Source organism: Schistocerca piceifrons, chromosome 4 (genome assembly GCF_021461385.2).
Source record: "Schistocerca piceifrons isolate TAMUIC-IGC-003096 chromosome 4, iqSchPice1.1, whole genome shotgun sequence".
In the NCBI taxonomy this organism is placed as follows: Eukaryota; Metazoa; Arthropoda; class Insecta; order Orthoptera; family Acrididae; genus Schistocerca; species Schistocerca piceifrons.
In genome coordinates this window covers 756915390-756929173 of record NC_060141.1, presented here as the reverse complement: position 1 = coordinate 756929173, position 13784 = coordinate 756915390, and positions in this window count along the sequence as shown.

The following is a 13784-nucleotide window of genomic DNA, read 5'->3' as shown; positions in this document are numbered from 1 at the left end:
TGGTATTCCTTATCACTTTGGTACTTATCGAAGCACATGCTCTGACAATTCTCTCTCGTATATCGTGCAAATAGTAAATATTTACCGATAAGGCGTATCACTCTAACGTGCCATTGATATGTAAACACCATTCGACGGTTTCACAATACAACACTAACAGGAATAGTAAGACCAGTATTGTCGAATCAAGCGAATGTGAATGAAGTATTCCTTCGAAGAACAAGTCGATATGCTTCTCATTTACGGAGAATGCGAACGAAATTCAGTGAGTACTAGAAACTTATACGTTGAAAAATATCCTCAGTGTACTCACCCTACACGTTGTACATTTAAATACGTATACGATAAATTGAGAACAAGTGGATCTTTAACGTATCGGGATCATATCCGGCAAAGGAAAGCTACTAACGAGGAAACGGAAATTGGTACTTTTGCCAATGTGGTTCGGCATCCTGGTGTTAGTTCGCGTCAAATCGCAAGGGAATCTGCATGAGCCAGTGTTCTGCATCGCCATAAATATCATCCTTACCATATCAGTCTCCACCAAGAATTAACTGGTACGGATTGTATGCGTCGCATTTAATTCTGTCGATGGGTTCAAATTCCGATTCAGAGGGATGACACATTTATTAATTTGATTTTATTTACTGACGAGGCTACATTCCCGCACCATGGAATGTTAATTTGCATAAGATGTATTGTTGGGCAACTGAAAATCCATGTTTATTGCGGCACGTTGCAACTCAAAGACCGTGTTCGGTAATTGTATGGTGTGGGATTCTGGAGGACAGAATTATGGGCCCCTATTTCATCGAAGGAAATCTTAATGGTAGGAAGCACATCACATTCTTGGAAGAAACAATAGGTCTATTATTGGAAAAAATACCTTTAGGAACAAGGAACAAAATGTAGTATCAGCACGATAAGTGTCCGTCACAGTTTTCGTTGATGGCTAGAAACGAGTTGCAGAGACAATTCCCAAATCGTTGGATTGGACGTGGAAGAGATGTCGTGGCCGGCTCGTTCGCTAGTCTTGACGCCTCTCGATTTTTCCTTGTTGGGATTCGTAAAAGACATTGTTTATAAAGATGTTCCAACTACACCTGAAGATATGCGAGACAGAATTGTCAGAGCATGTGCTTCGTTAAGTGCCGAGGTGATAAGGAATACACACTCAATCCATCATAAGAAGATCGCAGCACTGCATTGATACCAATGGTTATCACTTCGAACACCTTCTGTAAATGGACGTTCATGCCACCTTTGTGACGTTCGTTGACCTTCCAAGATCTAAATGTTACACATCATTGGAGGGCGACGGTTCAATCCCGTCTCCGGCCATCCTGATTTAGGTTTTCCGTGATTTCCCTAATCGCTTCAGGCAAATGCCGGGATGGTTCCTTTGAAAGGGCACGGCCGATTTCATTCCCCATCCTTCCCTCAACCGAGCTTGCGCTCCGTCTCTAATGACCTCGTTGTCGACGGGACGTTAAACACTAATCTCCTCCTCCTCCACATCATTGGATCCGTCTGGACAGCCGCTATCAGAAAATAAGTACGAAACTATACTACACCATTTGAAAAAACAAAGTTAACCTCTGTGACGCGACCCCACCTAGCAACAAAAAACCAACGTCATATTATGGCCCCCATTGTCCCATGCAAGTTTTGTTCGACAAACTTTTCAGCTCCTGTCATACTTTCGGAGTTATTCTTGGTGGCAATAGTTAGGGACTCACCCTGTATACTCATCCAGTTGTTGAAAATGGGAGCACTTTGAACTTCCAACAAGCTGTTTTATGCAGGGTCGTTCGGTTCTTTAAACACTCACGAGGTAGTGGAGAGTGTTACTTGTAGCCGCTGATGAAGGAACTAGTAAACTATTACTAGACTTAATCAATTGATTGAATGTAGTAATTATGATGGATTGATTAGGGAATTAATATCGAGAAGAGTGTTTGGAAAGGAGGAGCAACATCGCAGTCTAGCAGTGGTGATGCCACAACACTGTACTCATACGTTTCAAGAAGTGTTTCCTAATTATGAGATACGAAATGGAAGAGCGAATCTGAGTCAGTGCGAAAGCTATAAGGCGACTGAATGAAGAAGCAACATGAGCCAAGTTATTGCTAACAGCGATCTGGATTCACAATAGTCTTTGTTTTACGGAGCCCAGCAGTGTTTTCGCTGTTGCAGAGGGACAAGCACGCCACGTGAATGTCAAATTTCGAGTCAAGCTCGATAAGTGAATACAAAAGGAGCATATTAACAAGTCGTCAAATGAGTATAGAAGTGAGTCCTGTTAAGGTGCTAACATTCTGATGATCTGTTTATTAACAATCTGCGACTTCTTCATTCCTGCGTACGGGGCGTTCACAGCACAAGGGAGGAAGACCAGTTTTGGCCATTTTCGAAGTAGTCCACTTTTAACTTATTGCTTATGAAGCAGCATAAAAGATTCATGTCAAGATGTTGTAAATAGCTTTTACAGGACTGGTAACTCCTTTGAGTATGGAGGGAAGCAGTCTTTTGTTATGAGCACGATTGGAACATGTCCATTGTCACAGTTCGCAAGGTTTGTTTGGTCCCTGTGTGAGGTCTGATTGAAGCAGACTGATGATTATCAGTGAATTGTCGTCTACGGATAAGGGAGACAACGCATAGAAAAATCAGCATTCTAGCTCAGATAAGCTAATAATTAATTTTTAAATTTGATAAGTGGGACTTAATTGACGGGTTAAAAAGTAGGGTTGGCTCTTGAGCCTAATCGTATCATATCACACTTTGTCACTTTCACGTTCATGTTAGTATATTGTTCCTTTAACGCAGGAGAGGAAATAGCTGTTGACGACGATGGTGCTTCTGCAGCATCTCACAGCGACGTCTGCAAGAAGCTGCAGCAGAGCCCAAAGGAAAATGACGTTCACGACATCCCGAAAGAGGAGCATTAGGCAAAGGTAGCGGAAATGCGAGGAGGAGTATGCTAGACGGAAGGACCCCGCCAACGACCCCACCCCCACCCCCCCTTCCCCTTCCCACTGAACGTTGCAACGCCACAATCAACTCAAAGAAATAGAGGCGGAAAATATATTTTAAATCTTTTGGAAATTTTGTCAATGTAGTCGGCAAAATGTGTATCTTCGGAATCTGTTCAGTGGGATCCGATTAAGAGGTCTCAAAAAAGAGTTGATTCCTCAAATGGTAAAGGCGTTAGCTGAAACTGAGGACTGGACTGAGATCTTTAATTTTGTGTAGGTTTTACATGTAATGAAATAATCTTATATTCAGAGTGTTGTACCGGCCGAAACGGCGACACTAAACTATCATTGTCTCTCAAGAAGTTATGTGAAGATCCTAGCTGTTGCTCACAAATTCGTGGCATCAGAACGTTATTATTTACCTAAGGATGGCGATTCTGAGTTTGTGCAGAAAGCCAGTAGGAAATTATCGCACATTACACAAAAAATGATTGGATGGACGTAGAAGAGCAAGTAAAACGTCCCCGAGATATGAGGACATTGAAAAGTCATTCTCAGACTTATCCACAGGAAACTTGGAGACTTAAGTAATAACAATAATAATTTTTTTTAAATAAACGTTGCTGGTTATGGGATCAATTGGAGAATTATGAGCTGGTTGCTTTATAAAACAGAATCTCCTTTTATATTGATGTTTAAACAGGCTCTGAACCATGGTGTGCAGTTTGACGAAGTTGTCTTACGAAAGAAATTCGGCTGTCGCATGACTTACTTTTGTGCCATCCAGCAGAGCCGTCTTGATACCAAACATCGACCAGTAGCAAAAGTGAAGGGAACCGACACAGAGGATTTACTGCTTGTGTTCCACCTGTGATTCACAATTTCTTCGAGAACCTACCATGTCGATTACCCCAATAGCCTTCTGAGCTTTGCAATAGCAAGCAGACGAACATGAATACTTCTTCTTTGAATTTCAACTTCATAACTTCCTTTTAGGAAATATTAGATACATGCGGACACAGTGAATAAAATTATATCTTCAACAAATCTGTTTGCAGTACTGTTTCCTTAATAAAACCTGTAAATTAGAATACAGTCCACAAGAGGATCAAGTCCCAAATTTTACTTTTCACTTCAAGGTAGCATTTAATATAATTTAAATTTCCCGTATTCACTATGAGAAAACAGTGTAAAAATGTCTTCTGTCATTCATACATTTCAAAATGGTGTAAAATTTATCCAGTAATTAATTATACAAGGAAAAGAAGAATGAAGCGATGAAAAAAATAAGGTTGGCAAAAAATGAAGCATGGGAAAGAACATGTGCCAAGGTGAATAGCAAATTAGGATTTGGGAGAGCAAAAGAAGCATGGTCAGTATTGAAAGGGCTTCGACAGGATACAAAGACCAAAACTAATCTCCAACTGATAACACAAAAGGAATGGAAAGAGTATTTCCAAAAATTATTAAATGAGGACAGAGAAGAATATCTAGAAGAAGGAACAGGGGAAGATAAAGGACATGAAGATGATGAGATCCAGATTTTAGAAAGTGAAGTACTTCAGGCTTTGAGAACAGGAAAGAATGGTAAATCACCAGGACCAGACAATATCAATCTGGAGTGTCTGAAATATGGTGGTGACAAAATTGTGAAACTGATAACACAGCTCTTCAACAAAATGATACATGGAGATTCAGTACCCAAGGAGATGAAGCTAGGTTACGTTAATACAATATTTAAGAAAGGGGATGGCAAAATTTGTTCAAACTATCGAGGAATTTGTGTTACAAACACATTAATGAGAATTTTTGCGAAAGTAATTAAAAACAAACTGGAAAAAAATTTTAGAACCCAAGAAGAACAGTGTGGATTCACGCCTGGCAGATCATGTGTAGACCATATTTTCACATTACGACAGATTTTGGAGAAACATAGGGAAAAATAAAAAAAATATAGGATTAATTTTCATAGATCTAGAAAAAGCGTATGATACTGTTCCAAGAAAATTACTTTGGAGAGCACTAGATATGGCAAACATAAACCCTTCCTTTATTAAAATAATACAACAGATGTATAAAGATAACATTTCCCAAGTGAAAGTTGGTAATAAACTTTCACAGAAATTTAGAACAAGCAAAGGCCTTTTACAGGGGTGTCCCATGTCACCATCATTATTTAAAATATATATAGATATTATCCTTAGAATATGGTCTCGTAAATGTAATAGTATGGGATTAGAAATAAGAGATGGAGTTTACCTACATCATTTATTATTTGCTGATGATCAAGTAGTCGTAGCACAAGATGGGGAGGATGCTAACTATATGTGCAATCAACTAGCAGCAGCATACAAAACTTGGGGTTTGAAGATTAATTACCAAAAAACAGAGTGCTTGACTAATGATTCAGATGAGCTATACATTGAAGGAAAGAAAATCAAAAAGACACTTTCTGTTATTTGGGATCCATTTTAGAAATCGAGGGAAAATCGGAGTCAGAAATCAATAAAAGAATTAGTAGCGGACGGAGGGTCATTGGGATGCTTAACTCAGTCTTATGGAGCAGGAATGTAATGAGCAGAACTAAAAAATTAATATACAAATCCATATTAGAGAGTGTGGTTCTGTATGGAAAGGAGACCTGGACAATTAACATGAAGCACATTAAAAAATTACAAGCTCTAGAGATGGACTTTTGGAGAAGATCGGCAGGAATCTCCAGGAAAGAAAAGATAAGAAACACCGAAGTAATAAGGAGAATGGAAATAAAAGAAAGAATATATGACGTAATGGATGGGAAGAAACTACAGTGGTACTGGCACGTACGACGAATGGAGGAAGCCAGAATAACAAAACTGATACTGGAGTGGGAACCAGAGGGGAGAAGAAGAAGACGACCTCTGACCACCTGGCTCCAGAATGTACAGCACACAATGAGGAGAATGGGCGCAGAGGAAGAGGACACACAAGATCGAAACACCTGGAGAAATATTTTGAGAATATAGTTTAAGAGCGTTTATTGTTTGTATTGTAATTTCCAAGTAAATTATTATGTTGGAGATAAGCCTCTAATAAGGAAAAGCTCAAAATAATAAAAAATAATTAATTATTCACCAAAAACTTCATGTCCGTTCCTCCCAGATCTCTCTTATTGTGACTAGACTCCCTTGTACGCTGAATTCCCCATATATAGCTCCTTTCTGTGAATATTATCTTAGGCTGAACTGACGTCTATAGAGAGATGATTAACAGTCACAAAATCTGTCCTGTTTGTCGTATCGGTAAGATCAGACCAACAGTAGATCTTCCTTAACGAAATCCATTACATGAAAGGAAAACTAATTATATGCCTATATATAAGAAAGATTATCCTGATGAACCTGTAAATTGTCTATTATTCGCTGACTAGAAAATGATGAAATAAGAGGCCTTAGGAGATGTATTAACTGTCACTGTTCGCTAACAGATCACCCACCTGCTCCTTTAACAGGTATTTCGTCACCTAATATTGGATGAATTACACAAAGACAGAGCAGCAGGGAAGCTAAGGCCAATGGAAGTTAGTAGATTCTGGTTACGAAGTCATGTCTTGTTGTTGTGGTCTTCAGTCCGAAGACTGGTTCGTTGCAACTCTCCATGCTACAGTACCCTGTGCAAGCCTTTTTGTCTCCGTATAACTACTGCAAATGCATCCTTTTGAAAGTGCTTACTTAATTTATATCTTCGCGTCCCCCTACAATTTTTAACCTACACTTCCCCCTGTGGTATCACCGCCAGACACCACACTTGCTAGGTGGTAGCCTTTAAATCAGCCGCGGTCCGTTAGTATACGTCGGACCCGCGTGTCGCCACTGTCAGTGATAGCAGACCGAGCGCCACCACTCGGCAGGTCTAGAGAGACTTACTAGCACTCGCCCCAGTTGTACAGCCGACGTTGCTAGCCATGGTTCACTGACAATTACGCTCTCATTTGCCGAGACTATAGTTAGCATAGCCTTCAGCTACGTCAATTGCTACGACCTAGCAAGGCGCCATTTATCTTTTGCTGGTTATCTTATAAAGCCTGTATCATCAAGAGCGATGTTCTACAATTATGAATTAAAGTTAAGTATTCCAGAAGCTATGTACTATTTTTGGCTACTATAATTCCTTGTCATTTTCCAGACCTCACGCCAGCCTGCGTGAGTTTAAACGTGTGCCTTTCGGCTTCCTCTCATTGTGTCTAGGCTGTCTTGTCTAGACACAACATTTTTGGCGACGAGTAAAAACAGGGTCTTGTTCATTATACTTGCTTAGATTACTTGTGTCATGGCTTCGCCACAATCTCCAGATGTACTGTCCGAATTTTATCGCTTGCAGAATCAGCAGACGCAGGCCTTATTGGATGCCCTTGGACAGCTCGTCCAGGGTCAATGTGCAATGCAAAACGATGCGGCCGCCGCCGCTCCACCGCTAACGCAGCCACAACACGCAGTTGCACCACCTTGTCGTCAATTTGATGCGGCAATGGAAAGCTGGACGAAGTGGTCACGCCAATTTGGATTACATCTCGCCGCCTACAGAATTCAAGGTAACGAGCGGCAGCCTCACTTACTGGCGTGTGTAGGGGTGCAGACGTACCGTGTGATAGTGAAATTGTTTCCCTGACGCGACGTAGCAACTCTGTCCTACGACGAAATTTTGTCTGCATGAGATGCATATTTCAAGGAATCAGTCAATGTAGTTGCAAAATGGTATACGTTCTTTCGTACAAAACGTACGGCCGGTCAGACTAATCGGGAGTGGGTTGCAACTTTGCAAGGCCTTACAAGGGATTGTGCTTTTGAGTGTGAATGTGGACTCCCTTATTCAGATACTATGGTGCGTGATGCAATTGCACAGAACGTTTCTGATGTTCGTATACGGGAGCAAATTTTGAAACTAGTCAATCCGTCCCTTCAACAAGTGTTGGACATATTGGATAGGCAGGACACACTTGACTTTGCTCAGGAATCATTTGAAACTTCGTTAGCCGTGTGTCACATTAACCGGCCCGCCGAGTGAGCTGCACGGAACGGTAAACAGCCCTCGCGCACGTCCGCGCAGCCACGTGTGCCGCGCAAGCATGCAAATGCAGTGAAGTCATGCCCGCAGTATGCTACTAGACATTCGCGTGAGAATTGCCCGTCACGCCAGGCTATTTGCTTTTTCTGTAATAAAAAAGGACATGTTCAGAGTGTTTGCCAGAAAAAGCTCAGAACGGACACACGCGACCATTCCAGGCCCTTTGCTTCACGCCGGAATCGAACCAAGAATACTCAGGCTCGTGAACCTTCGCCCATGGACATTCATGTAGTTAATTCCACTCCGCCTAGTGCCACTCTAACAGTGACAGTGTTCGTCCCACAAAAAGTGTGCGTCGACGTCGCCGGAAATCACGTCAATTAGCAAGTGATTCTGTACCAGTGTCTGTTCAAATTGCACGAGACAGTCGCTCTTGTCGTCAGCAGGACAAACTTTTTGTAGATTTGGACATTCATGGCCACGTCATACCATTCCAGCTCGATACCGGAGCAGCAGTTTCATTGATCAATAGAGACACGTACAAACAACTGGGCACACCTCCGTTGTGTGCTGCAAATGTTAAGCTCAGTAGCTATTCCGGTCAGCATATCCCTGTGTTAGGACAGTGCAGCCTTCTTGCAACATACAAGGGACAAACAAAACTTGTGTCATTTTACGTTTTTCGTTCTTCTTCTGCAGTGAACTTGTTTGGTTCAGATTTATTTCAGTTGTTTAACTTGTCTATAGTACATCAGGTCCTATCAGTGAATCAGACTGTGCCTTCAGGCAGTGTTTCTCGTCTATGTGAAGAATTTGCAGACATTTTTGCACCGGGCCTTGGTTGCGCTAAGAACTATGAAGCACATTTGGAACTGAAAGTAAACGCGCCACCGAAATTTTTCAGAGCGCGCAATGTTCCCCATGCATTGCGTGATGAGGTCGCCAGAACATTACACGATTTGGAATCACAAGGTCTGATTGAACGTGTGCAGGCATCTCTCTGGGCATCACCCTTAGTCATTTTGCCAAAACCTTCCGGAAAATTGAGACTTTGTGTGGAATTCAAAGCTACAGTGAATCCACAACTAGTGATTGCAACTTTTCCTTTACCCCACCCGGAAGATCTTTTTGACAAACTGTGCCCCGGTAAACATTTTTCGAAGTTGGACCTAGCAGATGCGTACTTGCAAATACCAGTGGACGACAAATCCAAGCGCGTTTTGGTGGTTAACACGCATCTCGGTTTGTATCGCTTCAACAGACTGCCATTCGGGTGTGCATCCGCCCCTGCATTGTTTCAGCAATAGCTGCAAACTATTTGCGCGTCGGTCCCTACTGCAGCAAACTATCTGGACGATATTGTGGTCTCCGGACAGACAGAAGAACATGTAGCCAATCTCAGAACATTATTTCAGGTCTTGCGCCAAAATGGTCTTCGCTTGCGGAAGGACAAATGTGTGTTTTTTGCTCGTGACATACCATATTTTGGACATGTAATCAATGCCCAAGGCATACATCCGACTCCAGAGCACCTTCGTGTCATACAAGACTTGCCTTCGCCGCAGAATTTGACGCAGCTACAGAGTGTGCCGGGTAAAATAAATTATTATCATAAATATATCCCCCATGACTCTTCCATTTCAGCTCCGCTTCATCGCTTACGCCGTAAAGGTGTTCCGTTCGTCTGGACGACGGAATACGAACTCGCCTTTCGTCAGTTGAAATCGGCGTTGCTTTCTAATACTTGCCTTACGCCATTCGATCCCCAGAAACCACTTTTGTTGATGGTAGATGCATCGGATTTCGGGATTGGTGCTGTGCTTGCGCACAAAGATGGTCCACATGATCGCCCTATTGCCTTTACGTCCAAATTGCTCTCGTCTGCGCAAAGAAATTATTCCCAGATCGAGAAAGAAGCTTTGACTGTCGTCTTTGGTGTTGCTAAGTTTCATGATTTCTTGTATGGTCGTCACTTTACCATCATCACAGACCGCAAACCTTTGATATCGCTTTTTCATCCGAACAAGCCTGTACCTCCACGTACAGCGCAGAAATTCATTCACTGGTCTATTTTCCTCTCGCAGTACCGCTACGATATCTTGTATCGGTCCACTGCTAAGCATGGAAACGCCAATGCGTTGTCTCGTTTGCCTGTTGCTGAGGATAGAGCATTTGATTCTTCCGAACTTGCTTGCATGTTCATTGATGCGGAAACCGATGATGTGGTCGAATCGTTTCCGATTGATTTTCGTCGTGTAGCTACAGCCACAGCTGCTGACCCTGACCTTGCTACCGTTTTGCCTTTTGTTGCTACGCAATGGCCCTTGTCAAAGTCACGTATCGAGCATCCGTTGGTTCGCCGATTTTTTGCTCTCGAGGAGAGACTTTTCGTTCGACGTGGTGTTTTGCTGTTGCGTTCTGATAATGATCAGTCCAGGGTCGTGGTCCCACATTCGTTACAGTCCTCTGTCTTACGGCTTCTCCACCAACGACATTGGGGTATAGTGCGAACGAAACAACTTGCCCGTCAGCACTGTACTTGGTTCGGAATCGATGCTGCGATTACGAATATGTGCTCTTCTTGCATGGCGTGTGCCGAACAACAATCCGCACCACCGCGGAAATTCTTTGCATGGCCAAAAGCCACTTCCCCTTGGCAACGCTTGCACATAGATTTTGCTGGTCCATTTTGGAATGCTCGATGGTTGGTTGTGGTAGATTCGTTCAGTAATTTTCCTTTTGTTGTCAAGATGTCTTCCACGACGTCATCTGCCACCATCCAAGCATTATCTGCTATCTTTTGTATTGAAGGTCTTCCACAGACTATTGTTTCCGACAATGGCCCACAACTCATGTCCGCAGAATTTCAGTCATTCTGCAAGGCCAATGGTATTTAACATCTGCCATCCGCGCCGTTTTCGCCTCAGTCCAACGGTGCCGCTGAACGATTGGTCCGGACTTTCAAGTCACAGATGTTGAAGTTGAAAGAGTCGCATTCTCGGGAGGACGCGTTATTGCTCTTCTTGTCTTCATATCGCTCTCAGCCCCGAGATGGTCGCTCGCCGGCTGAGTTGCTCCACGGTCGTCGTCATCGAACCTTGATGTCTTTGCTACATCCGCTGCATCAGGTTCCTGTGCAGCGGCAGCCACCTGCTTTTGTTCCAGGCGACGTTGTATACTATCGAGGTTCACGGCGTTGGCTCGCAGGGGCATTCTTCGCTGCCTCGGCCGCGCTATGTATCTGGTTTTGGGGGCCTCTGGTGAGGTGCGTCGGCATCTCAATCAGCTGCGCCTCTGTCGTCGCATGGGTTCTGCCGCTCCCCGTCTGCTTTCAGCGAAGGTGCCGTCCGGTCGGCGCCCTGGGGCCCATCTACTGGCTCGCCTCATCCCCAGGTGTTACCGACGCTGCCTTCCATTTTGCCTCATGGCGCTGCCGCCGCCGCCGCCGCCGCCTGTGCTCCCGCCGGCGACGCCCGCAGAGGACGCGTCGCTGCAGCCGCCAAGCGCCTCCCTGGGTCACGCGCCGCCGATCGCTTCCCGTGACCAGCTGTCCTCCGACATGGAACTCTTGCCCGCTCCAGACCAGCTGTCGTCTTCGCCCGTCGGGTACCCGGACGCGATGGAGGTCGACCCTTCGGCCCCTCCTGTCTCTTTACGGGCGCATACACCGCATGTTGGCGTGCACCCTGGACTAGGTTTTCAGGCGTTTCCTAGCTCCCCTCGGACCGAATGGCCGGGTGCGGTGGCACAGCCTCGCCTGTTGTTAGGCTCCCCACCTCGTCGCATACGTCAACATGGGGTCCTCCCCACGGCGGGCAGAAGCCTTATAACACAACCGTTCGCCGATTTGCGGGGGAGGAATGTGGTGTCACCGCCAGACACCACACTTGCTAGGTGGTAGCCTTTAAATCAGCCGCGGTCCGTTAGTATACGTCGGACCCGCGTGTCGCCACTGTCAGTGATAGCAGACCGAGCGCCACCACTCGGCAGGTCTAGAGAGACTTACTAGCACTCGCCCCAGTTGTACAGCCGACGTTGCTAGCCATGGTTCACTGACAATTACGCTGTCATTTGCCGAGACTATAGTTAGCATAGCCTTCAGCTACGTCAATTGCTACGACCTAGCAAGGCGCCATTTATCTTTTGCTGGTTATCTTATAAAGCCTGTATCATCAAGAGCGATGTTCTACAATTATGAATTAAAGTTAAGTATTCCAGAAGCTATGTACTATTTTTGGCTACTATAATTCCTTGTCATTTTCCAGACCTCACGCCAGCCTGCGTGAGTTTAAACGTGTGCCTTTCGGCTTCCTCTCATTGTGTCTAGGCTGTCTTGTCTAGACACAACACCCCCCAATACCAAACTGGTGACTCCTTGATGTCTCAGAATGTGTCCTACTAACGATACCTTCATCTAGTCAGGTTGTGTCACAAATTTCTTTCCTCCCCTATTCTGTTCAGTACTCATTCATTAGTCACGTTATCTATCCACCCGATGTTCAGCATTCTTCTGTAGCACTACATTTCGATAGCTTCTATTCTAAACTCTGTTTTCTATGTTTCACTTCCACACATGGTACACTCCAACTGACACTTAAATCTATTCTGGATGTTAACAAATTTCTCTTTTTGAGAAACGCTTTTCTTGCCATTGTCAGTCTCCATTCTGCATCCTCCCTACTTAGACGATAATCAGTCATTTTGTTTCCCAAATAGCAAACCCTGTATACTACTTTAAGTTTCTTGTTTCCTAATCTATTTCCCTCAGCATCATTTGATTTAATTCGACTACATTCTACTATCCGTATTTGGCTTTTGTTGATGTTCATCTTACATCTTCCTACCAAGACATTGTCCATTCCGTTCAGCTGCTCTTCCTTTACTGTCTCTGACAACTATAAAGTCATCGGCAACCTCAAAGTTTTTATTTATTCTCCCTGAATTTCAATTTTTTCTTGTGTTTCTTTTATTACTTGCTCAACATACAGATAGAATGACATAGGGAATAAGGTACAACCGTGTCTCACTTCCTTCTCAACCACTGCATCCCTTTCATGCCCTACGAGTCTTATCACTGCCGTCAGGTTTCAGTACAAGATGTAAATAGCCCTTCACTCGCTGTGTTTCATCCATGCTACCCTCAAAATTACGAAGACAGTCTTCCAGTCAACAATGTCAAAATCTCTTTCCAAGTCCACAAATGCTATAAACGTAGGTTTGCCTTTTCTTAACCTATCCTCGCCAGAGGTTCGAGTCCTCCCTCGAGCATGGGCGTGTGTGCTTTTCTTAGCATAAGTTAAAGTAGTGTGTTAGTCTAGGGACCGATGACCTCAGCAGTTTGGTCCCTTAAGTACTCACACATTTTACTTAACCTATCTTCTAAGATAAGTCGTAGGGTTAGTATTGTCTATCGTGTTCCTACATTTCTGCGGTATCCAAAATGATCTTCCTCGAGGTCGACTTCTACCGGTTTTCCCATTCCTCTGTATGGCATTCGTGTTAGTATCTTTGGACAGTACAGAGTTCGATACTTTCTACCGTCCAGTACCCAATTTCTGTATCGCTATTTTGTTCAGCTTCATGAAAATAAACGAGGAACACGTTTTACAACTCAGTCCTTGGCAGGCTGCTTGAATTTGCCCACACAATGACCTGACTGGCTAATTTCTCTGCTAATTAAAGCGGATATGGTACAACGTATCGAATTTTTCCCTAACAGTTATTTCGCAGTACAGCCCATCCTGCATCACTCTTACAAGCTTT